This window comes from Gopherus evgoodei, chromosome 2 (genome assembly GCF_007399415.2).
Source record: "Gopherus evgoodei ecotype Sinaloan lineage chromosome 2, rGopEvg1_v1.p, whole genome shotgun sequence".
Lineage (NCBI taxonomy): Eukaryota > Metazoa > Chordata > Testudines > Testudinidae > Gopherus > Gopherus evgoodei.
This window is the reverse complement of record NC_044323.1, coordinates 18,670,206-18,681,219: the sequence shown is the minus strand read 5'-3', so window position 1 is coordinate 18,681,219 and position 11,014 is coordinate 18,670,206.

Sequence of the window (11,014 nt, the reverse complement as noted above, 5' to 3'; positions counted from 1 at the left end):
ATTAATCCTAATATTGGTCCTTGTGTCAAACTACTAATCACTTCCCTTCATCCTCCACTTTTCCATTCACAAGTGCCTTCTTTCTTTGATATCCAAGCTGTCCAATCAAGTAGCTCATTCCCTTTGCTGGAGATGTTTACTTTTCAGATTAGGGTATCAAAGGCTTTCTTAAAGTGCAGGCAAATTATGTCCAAGGCTGCTTCTTATCAGCTCTTATTAGTTCTTCTATAAGATCTCCCTTTGGCAAAACCGTATTGACTATTCTTAATGGAAACTATAAATGTCTAGGTGCCTTTTTCCCCTGCTCTGTCTTGGTTAAGTATTTCTGGTATCTTCTCCATATGTTGTTATAGCTTCTCTTCTGTACACTAGTACTCCTATTGCCAAGGATTTTATACACATTTACTGAACGCTTTCTCTTAGAAGGTATTAGTGGAATCCTTTTCAGGAAAGATGAGGGCAAGAGGCTTTGGGGAATGGAAAACCTGTGTGAATGAAGGAAAGAAAGGAATGAAGGAGAAAAGAGAAGGAAGAATCAAAGTCCAGTTATTGGTTTGCCAAACACAGGGGATTTTTAATTAGGATTCACAGTTACATGTGGAAAAGTTCTGCTTTTCAGGTTCATCCCATTGCAAGTGCAGAGTATAGTCTCCTCACCATAGGATATCAGAAAGCAAATGTAGCCTCATGTTACTTATTTTGCATTTTCTGCCATTAAATAGCCGCATCTTCACAATTTGCATTTCCTTTTAGGCCTGAAGACTGAAGTGCCCTGGAATGTCTTGCTCAGTCACGAAAAACTAGGCCAAACTTTCAAGCATGGGTCACTGAAGTTAGGTACCTAAGTGAAAGTGGCCTGATTTTCAGGACTGCTGAGCACTTACAGCTCTGACTGAAGAATTGTGGGTGCCCAGGTACCATTGAAAATCAGACTCTGTATAAATAAAAACAACAAATCAAACCAGGAAAAATATGAGACAGACAAGGTAGGTGATGTAATGTCTTACCTTGTTTCTCTAATATCCTGGGACCAAGCTGGGACCAACAGTACTGCAACCAGGAAAATTACTAAAGGCTTCTCTTTTGCACTTCTTAGTGTATCCACTCAATTACTTGCCTACTTCTTCCAGGAGAGATCACATGGAGAGGCTGACTCCTAGCAGGTCTCTACCTGGTCTCTGGGAGGAGTACTTTTTAAAAATACTATATGCACCCTTTAATCCCATCAGGTTTTACCAGACACCAAGACTATAAATATGGGTGTCACCATGGACTACAGTTCCCAGTTTGCCCTGCTTTCCTTGATATCAGAGAGAGGTTGACTGGGAACTACTGCTGAGTCAAACTTGTCCCTCATTAATTAGTAGGATAGAGTGTTCCAGCTCACCTTGCCCATGGAACCTTAGCCTTCTCCCTAAAGCCATTAGTATCATAGTGCACTTCGTTATCTCCTAGTGCCTGGGGAACCATGTGGGACGACAGGAGGTTATCATCCATCTCCCTCTTTCCTTTAGACATGCTATAGCAGCCTTTGGCAAGCAGCATATGTTGTTTATACAAAGAGTGGATACTGGAATTATGATGGCATGAATACATCAGTAGTCATGTAGTATGTGTGTGTGTGGGCAGTATTCACCCAACTTATTTAACTACTGGCCAATTCTTCATCAAATGGAAAATGTGGTTGAGAAAATTGTTCGTTGCACACAAGAAATTTCTGGATGTTAATCAAAGGGAACTGAGCCTTACTAGTTTATATGGTATTTCATAACTATTGCTGATGTTATCAGATTGCTGCTTAATTCCTCATCTGACACTACTGGATTTATCCTAATGTTAGATTAATAAATGCACAGCCTTCCTTTGTAAGGCTATAATTGTCTGATATTTCAGTACTTCTCTCTGTAATGGCCCACTGTCATTCTTTAAAGAACTTCATGTGCTCATATTTCTATCATCTACATAAGTGAAAAAACAATAAATCAGAGCTGAAGTGCAGAAGTATGGAGTGTTTTGATGTTAGTTCTGCCTTGTTCTACTGCATTCAAAACAAAACAAAACAAAACAAAAAGAAAAGAAACCGAAAACAGGCTGCTTCTATTACATTTTTATTTAGTCCCCTGAAAAGTGCTAGACTGACTGTCCATTTGTCCACCTAGCAGCCACAGCACAAGAAAGGGAAGTGCACGTTTTGCACATTTACTTGCAAACATGTATCCTTTTAGCTTAGCGAAATCACTCTACAGATGAGATGCTAGTTCAATCTTTACCATCTCCAAGATTACCACTTAATACCAATTATCCTGGTTTTGTGACATGGACACTCGGAACTAAACTGCGACCACCAATTTTTTTCATGGAGATTTCCAAATACCTTTCATATCAAATGGCTTGTTTCTGGCTGAGGATGGCTGGATAGATCAAATGGCTGGGCACATTGTGCATACACTGATATATATAGTAACTAGTAGGTAAGTGATAACAACTGGAAGCCTATACTGAACTGGTTTAGATTTGAATGGGCAATTTAGATTATGTCTACACTATACTGTAGTGTGGACTATTGGAGGTGTGAATCGCAGAGTGCACCAAAGAATTGCACTTAAATGCCCCATGTGGATGCTGTTGGCACAAAGTACCATATACCTAGTTTGCATTAACATACTGCTCTTTCTAATAGTACTAAATTAACATGAACTAAGTACCTTTTAATTTATGCCATTAGCGTCCAGATGAGTCAATTACAGCACAACTCTTTAGTGTGGTCTGTAATTGACACCCTGTAGTCCACACTGTGGTGCAGAGTAGACAAGCCCTTAGGTGTTGTAAGCAAGACATGAGAAGTAATTCTTCCACTCTACTCCACACTGATTAGGTGCCAGTTGGAGTATCGTGTCCAGTTCTGGGCACCACATTTCTGGAAAGATATGGACAAATTGGAGAAAGTCCAGAGAAGAGCAACAAAAATGATTAAAGGTCTAGAAAACATGACCTATGAGGGAAGACTGAAAAAATTGGGTTTGTTTAGTCTGGAAAAGAGAAGACTGAGAGGGGATATAACAGTTTTCAAGTACATAAAAGGAGGAAGGAGAAAAATTGTTCTCTTTAACCTCTGAAGATAGGACAAGAAGCGATGGGCTTACATTGCAGCAAGGGAGGTTTAGATTGGACATCAGGAAAAAATTCCTGTCTGGGTGGCTAAGCACTGGAATAAATTGCCTAGGGAGATTGTGGAATCTCCATCACTGGAGATTTTTAAGAGTAGGTTAGACAAACACCTGTCAGGGATGGTCTAGATAATACTTACATGAGTGCAGAGGACTGAACTAGATGACCTGTCAAGGTCCCTTCCAGTCCTACAATTTTATGTGAAAGGTTGTGTATCCCATTACCAATTTCTCAACCCCATAAACATAGTTCTTTATGCAGTATATTCTTCTCTCACCTCTCTTCCTCTGTAGTTTTAAATACTTGTTTATCTTTTGTCATAAGAGTCTTAGACGAGTTGACCTCATTGGGAAGCATGAGGGCACAGGCCAGCTGAAAATCAAGCCATGTTTATTTAGGTACTTGAAGAGCCAAGTTTGAAAATTTTAGCTGCTCTTAATAGGAAATGAGAAAGGAACTTTTGCTCAATACATTTTTCACATTAAACAATTTTAATTCCCTTCAGTAGAAACAAATGATCATATAGTGCTGCTGTTAAAAATCATAAGTAAAATACAGAAATATTTTTATCCTGCTTTGCTATGGTCACAACAAACAAACACACATACATATTGGGCTGGATCCCATATTCCTCATGCAGGCAACACATATACTGGCTTCAGCAGGGTTCTTGTCTGCATGAGGCATCCACGATCAGGCCCTGAAGTTGTGATATCACATTATATAATGTTATATTTCTATATCAGTTCTGAACATTTCCTCTGTAGGAACTTCAGACCATCTTCTTCAGAGACATATATTTTATACAGCTCTTCCTGCCCCTTGTACTCTTGTTCAAAGACAAGATAAACTATTTTTACAATGAGCCAGCAAGCATTTGTAAGCATTTGATACTTCAAATATTCCTTAATTGAGTTTAGATGCATTCCGTGCATTTTTACACCAGCATCAAAGCTAATGTCTTCCCGGAGATAAGCAGTTTCTTCTCATATTTCAAAAAATCATCACATATTTTCAGCAAGCTTTCAGGAATAAAAGCTACTGGACTGCAGTGTTGTCATAATAAAACAGAAAGGTGCACACAGGTATTGTGATTCAAAGGTGACAAGTGCTGAACAAACAGTGTGCAAAGTCTTTTTTCTGGCTGACAATGTCCATCTCAGGCTGTTATTGCTCCTGTTTGATCATCTTTTAAATTATTATCAGAGTTGAAGCAAATGAAGACAGTCATCACACTTTGATACAGAAAAAGTACAATGAAGCCTGAAGGAAGCTTTCATTGCCAGTTGATATTCTGTTAATAGTGTGGTTCATGTGAGAAGAGTCAGGATATAAATGGTATCCCATTTCCCACTTTGTGAGTTAAAATCACACCAGCGTAAAGCCTGAGTAACGTCCATTGACTGAATTTGGCGGTTGACATCTTTTGTTCCAGATTTATATTGATGTGACTGAGAATAGAATTAGAATTTTTTTGTACCTCCTTTTTGTTTAATTTAATGTTTTTAACTGACTGGAATAAGTATCCTTTCACCTGTCCTTAATTTTTAAAAGCGTGACATCTAAAAAGCCGATTTCTTATAATGAAACCACTGCTGCCATCTGAAGCCAACTTAGTGAAACAGAAACACTATTTTTAAAAAAGCAAAATATAAGAGGATGTAAGTGCTCCTTAGACGTCTGCTGTGCTGAGATTTAGTGTTTACTGTTGTTTTTGTTTTGCTAAGGTGGGAGATCAACACATAGGGTAAATGTAGAAAGAAAATAGGATCAGATATGTGTAAGATATGGTGATTAGGTTAGAAACAATGGTATTGTCTTGGTACATTTTAAATTGTACTGCTAGTCCAAATGATGGCAGGGCAGTATCACTGACACCAATCACTGACCTATATGGACACTAGAAGGGAATCTAGTATTTCATACGACAGTGTCATTGGTGTATGTGTTGGGAGGCAACGTGGTACAGTAGAGAGGGTACAGGATTGAGACTCAGGAAACCGGATTCTATTTCTGACTATGTTGCTGTCCTGCTGCGTGACCTTGGGCAAGTCACTTCACCTCTCTGTGCCTCTGTTACGCAGGTGGGGCTCGTCAGCCATGGCAGACAGTCCACCTAGGAGAAGAGAATTCTGATTTCAAACCAAGAACAGCAGGCCCTGGTTAGCTGGTTTGTAAAAGTTGTGCCAATCATACACTCTTGATGGGTCTTCACTGCCAAGTCCAGCGAACAGGCCAAGGTGAAGTGGTGTCAATGGTGTAGGGATTCAGCCAGCAGAACTAGAGGGAGCCAGCAGAACTACCATATGACCTCCCCTCATGATGCCAGAACTCATTGGTTATATCAGCAAGCCCAGGTAGACAGACTAGGCCTAGTGTGCTACAAATAGCAGTATGGATGTTGCACCTCTGGTAGACACTTGAGTTAGTCACCTGGGCTCAGACCCAGGAGCTCAGGTGAGAGACCAAGCTTCCACTCACACCACAACATGCACACTGCTAGTTTTAGTATGTTAGCTCAAGCCTTGCTTGCATGAGTCCGCCTACCTAGGCTGGGAGGTTCACTCTCAGCTCCAGTGTAGATGTACCTATTGTTATATTACAATGACTCTTAGTTTTTTATGAGAAGTAACAGGGCGCACTGGACTCCAGGGTCTTAGCCCTTGTGGGGTTTGGCATGATTCCAGCACTGAGTGACAGCTCTGTTGGGCACAGCACATCTCACTTGTTGAATTTTTTATTTATTTTTCTGCAGGCCAGAGAGGATTCCTCAGCAGACTGATGATGCAGCAGCAAATTCATTGGTCATTTAAAAGCTTGATAGCCTTTCAGTGATTAAACCTTTCACTTTTACTGGTGAAAGTCAGCAACCCTGAATTTTACATTTGTATTAATGATAAGTAAAGTTGATTAAATTAATTGCAGATATATTACCCAATTTCTTTGATTTTGTAAGTCATTTGCAAACCAATTCTGGGTTCTGCAAATACCTATATATATATATTGTAAATTTTTACCAAATTGTTTTGGACAAATAATTTTCCTCTTATGAGTTTTTTACAGACTCTTTCCTTATTCTCATTCCTGCCCTTGCTGCACCCTCGCCCAACCTCTTCCTGTCCCATTCTGAACCCTCCTCTGAGCACCCCTGCCTTCACTCTGCCTCTTCATGCCCCTGCTCCCCTACTCCCCCCCAGCGCCTCCTGACTGCGCTGAACAGCTGATCAGCAGCTGGCTGGAGGTGCTGGGGGTGAGGGGGAGTAGCTGATCGATGGGGCTGCTGGTGGGTGCTCAGCACACACTATTTTTTTTCTGTGGGTGCTCCAGGGCTTGGAGTTGAAGCGTATGGGGTGTTGGGTGAGGGAGGTGGGGCTCTGTGGTTTGACATGGGCCTGAGGGAGAAGGACATGCTGGCACAGGGCTGGGCGGGCCACTGTGTGTCTGGCTGGTTTGTAAATAGTGCCCTTGCACTGAGCTGGATGGAGCAGCGCCATGGCTGCCATGCCATGCCCCATTGCCCCTGGCTGGCCTCTCACTCTGGGGACTGACCTCCCGACACCATGCTCCATTGCCTCCATGGGAGCCCACAAATATGTTTGATGCTGCACCCACAAAAGGCTAATCCGGCCCTGCTCAGGTGCTCCCTGGGGCTGCTGCTCTGGCCATCCCCAGGACTACTGCTGCCCTGGCAGTTTCCAGGGCCAGCCACAGGGCCGTGCTTGGGCGGTCTCCAGGGCGCAGCAGCTGGTGCAGCTGGCCGCGGAACACCCAAGCAGCTGCAGAAGTCATGGAGGTTGCTGAAACTCAGCGAATCCGTGATTTCTGCGACCTTAGAGACAGAATCACAGCCTTACTCACATGGCATTGTTTTTGCTCTCTGATTGGATGACTGACCATTTTTAAACTGTAGCACAATGAATGATTAACAGTGAATACTTCTGTTCATGCATAAAACACTGTGGGTTCACATTTAAATATTGGTATTTGAATGAAAAACAGCTGTTCATCTACATGAACATACATCCATGCAAACAAAAATCTGTTCAGGTGAATATCTGTGAATAGGACACAAAACAGCATAGACTTGGCTGATATGACTACTCTTTGGAATACAAATACATATGTTTGTGAGATGTTTTTCAATATTCAACCAGCTGGACTGGTAAGTAACTGAATTGTGTAAATCACAGTGTTGAAATACTGGTCCCTTTTGAAGTCAGTGGGCATTTTGCCATTGATTCAAATGGGGCAAAGATTTCACCCTAGGTTTCACTTGTAACCTCTTGGGGCCTGATTCTTTAAACTAAGGCCACTTTACATAATGAGAATCAGGCCCCTGGTGTATTTTTACATCTCCAGCCTCTGTGGTTCCTCTCATAGTTGATGCCTGTTGAGTTGATCTCTCTTCCTCTCATTGTAGTGGCATGCTCCTCCCACATTTTTGCCTACTGTCATAGCTTCTGCACCTTTTTTATTTCTATCTCTTATATCTCATTATTGTTTCAGATAATGCACCATTTTAACCAATCTAATCTTTGTTGCATCAAAGATTAGTCAGCTGGTCATACTTAGCTGACTGCTAAGCATACCTGTTAAAAACTGATATCTGTCATCAAAGAAACACTTGAAAAAAACTCTTCTACATTTTGTCATGATTTTTTTATTAGAGCTGGTCAGAAAATATTTTTTGTTTTGTGGAAAATTTTGGCTTCTTGGCAAAAAATAAAAAACTGAAATATTTTGGCCTCTGTAGGCTAAACTTTCTGACCAAACTATACCTCCCATGAGCCAGCCTGGCTTCCCTACTTTGTGAGGGAACATGGTGCATCATTAGAATCACGTTGCTGCAGAGCATAATGGGAGATGAAGTCTGGTGGGGGAATGTGGTCCATAGAAGAGAATGGGGACATTAGGCAACTGAACTACAACTCCCATGAGACAGTACAGCACTTACAATGCATGTCATTTTTCATTTCTAGAACATTTTACAAGCATTAAATAATTAAGAGAATGCTGGAAGTCATTAGATGGAAGAGAATAGATTGTGCTCTGGTCAGAGCAAAACCCAGACTGAAAATGGCAAGAGCATGGTGTACAAAGTGACAGTAGTGTCACCGAGATACGGCTACTTGCAGTGAATGGGAAGACCTTATTCATAATGTGATATTAGGTATTATTAAGTGTATCAAGTTAAATTGTTTATTAAGTTCATCAGGTTAAATTGTTTTAAATTCATGGTCTGTTTTCTGCACACTGGTATATGTAATAAATAATGTATTACACGAAAGGATTTCTTCCAATCTGAGCTAGCATTTTTTGCTTTTATGGTCACAAAGCTGCCAAAAAAAAAAATAGTACATAGTATATCCATGCACACCACCCAAATTCTCTGTTGCTAATTTTCTTTAGCTTATTTAAAGACTGGAAATTCAATGAAGCATGTTTGTACAACTAAGGTCTACTGTTGATATCAAGTTGCCCCAAAGTCCAGCTTTGGGCTTTGGAAAGAACCATGTGGTTTCTGAAGGTTTTTTGACAGGATAAAAGAATGTAAAGGAGTATTTGTACTAAACAGATTAAGTTGTTTGTAAACATGTCCCCTTCAAATTAAGTGGTGGTGAAGACAAAGAAAGTACTTTGTTGTTATCTGTTGGATTTGTCTTAAGTCAAATGGAGAAACAAGTTAAACAGCAGATCCTCTTTAAATCCCTAATGGCTGTGAAGATTAAATCTGAAAAGGTCTGTAAAATAAGTAAAAATTAAATTACTTAAATTCTTTTGCTCATTTACTTTGGCTAAAGCTTCCCCCCCCCCACCCCCCGCTTCACTTTTCTCATTCAGCTTCGGGGAACTTTGTTTTCAAACCACATTAGCATAGAGACAAATATTGCACAAGAATTTCACTTCTCTGCCGTCTTGTCACTTGTGATGAATAAGTCCTTGCTTAGTAAGTGATGGTGACACATCATTGTGGCAGCTTCTGCACTTCAACAGAAGGATAATTAATCTTGCTATCAACACTGCTAAACAGGGGAGGATCACTCAAAGTTTTATTCTATAATGCTGCTTTGTGTGAGGTGGGATGCTTCCATTTGAAATAGTTGTCCATGAGTCATGTACTTCCTGTGATTAGCTTTTTGTAATTGCTTGGTTCTTGAATTGCGGGGTGGGGGGAAAAGGGGGGGGGAATACACAGGCTTTGTGTAGTTTTGATGTGGCTCTTTTATGCTGTGTAAGTGTGTTTGTGTGTGAGATGTACCCACCACAAAAGAGAAACTAAGGACTGACATGGACCAGCACTGGCATGTATGTGCAAACTCTCTCAGGGCCTAATCCTATCTTGCATCCCACTGACTCCAACAGGACTGAAGGTGTTCAACATGCTGCAGGGATGGGTGAAGACATACTACAACTGCTGACATATCATCTATTGGAATGAAAAAATATTCTGTTAGCCAGCCAAGAACTGACAGCATTAAAACTATTAGAAAGGACATAGATTGCTATTTAGCTAATCAGTTAATATTTAGCAATCATCACTGTTTTCTGAATTCCAGCATTGTTGCAGCAATAAAATGATGACAAACCAGAGAAGTAAGCTAACAATAGATTTGCTTCAAGTGCCTTTTCACTTACTTTAATAGTAATAAAATAATAATAATCCCCGCTTCACTCATATGTTAAAGAGGTGCTGATCTAAGGTCACAAATTCCAGTTGGCTAATTATTCTGCCTACCTAAAATTCCCCTGTAGTTTGTTTATTTAAATAAAGCTATTCTTTCACTTTTTGTCCTGAGCTATTATGTGGTGTCTGTTTAAGGACTTATATGGTTAAAAACAAATGTGGTCATTAGAAAGTGAATATTGAAGACAACTTTCTGCTGCTTACAACTTAACACATAAAACTGTAGCTGTGCTTCCAGCTAAATCTCCACATCTTCTAGCAGCTATAAGCAGAAGATAATCTTTAATCAGATGCCTGTTCATTTGTCATGTCGTGATAGAACAATGAATATCACTGAACATAACACAAACTGGAAAGCACACACCCAACATTTTCTATCACCAATGAAGGGGTGGAGTTTTTTTGCTGGTGGGTCTTTCCCAGACTTCTGCACATGACCTCTTCCTTTCTGCTCTTGACCTAACCTTTGAGTAGTCCACAGGAATTGGGCTTTTTCCTAGCCCTTCATTTCTGGGACCATCACTGCTCATGCTTGCTGTTTCCCACCAACCTGATGTGTACCATACACCTGTCAACAGGGCACAGTAATTGGGAAGGTCAGATGTTTAGTCCCTCCCTTCCAACAATACTAATTACTTCTTTCTTAATTAATGGCTGCATTGGGGCTTCCAGCTAGAGCCAAGGAAGAGGGATTTGTAGTCATGCCAGTGGCTGTAGTCATTGCACTTGTAGAGTGCTGAGCCAGGCAGAATGCTTCGAGGCCCTCTGATGTCTTTGGAAGTAGCACGAACATATATTTCCTATTCAGAGGAGTAGACCATGACCCCCCTGGTGCCCAAAACCTCACACCACCCTCCTATCCATATCACCTTTGGCTGGTGAGGCACCTGTGGGCATTCTGCTTTGCCATCTCTTTGTACTCAGGCTCTGTAAGTGTAGGCATGCAAGTTGTCCTCTGTGCAAGTACACATGGAGGAAAATGGGATCTCTATACTCACCCCTTGTGCACCCATGCTACCAGACTTTATCCATAAATATCTGCAATATTAATATCACCCTTTTCAGGGACCACTTTATCAGTGCTGCTATCCAGAGGTGACCAGCCTGTGAACCAATGTGAACCAATGTGTCTTGATAAGTGCATTTCTTTTTATCTCTGTC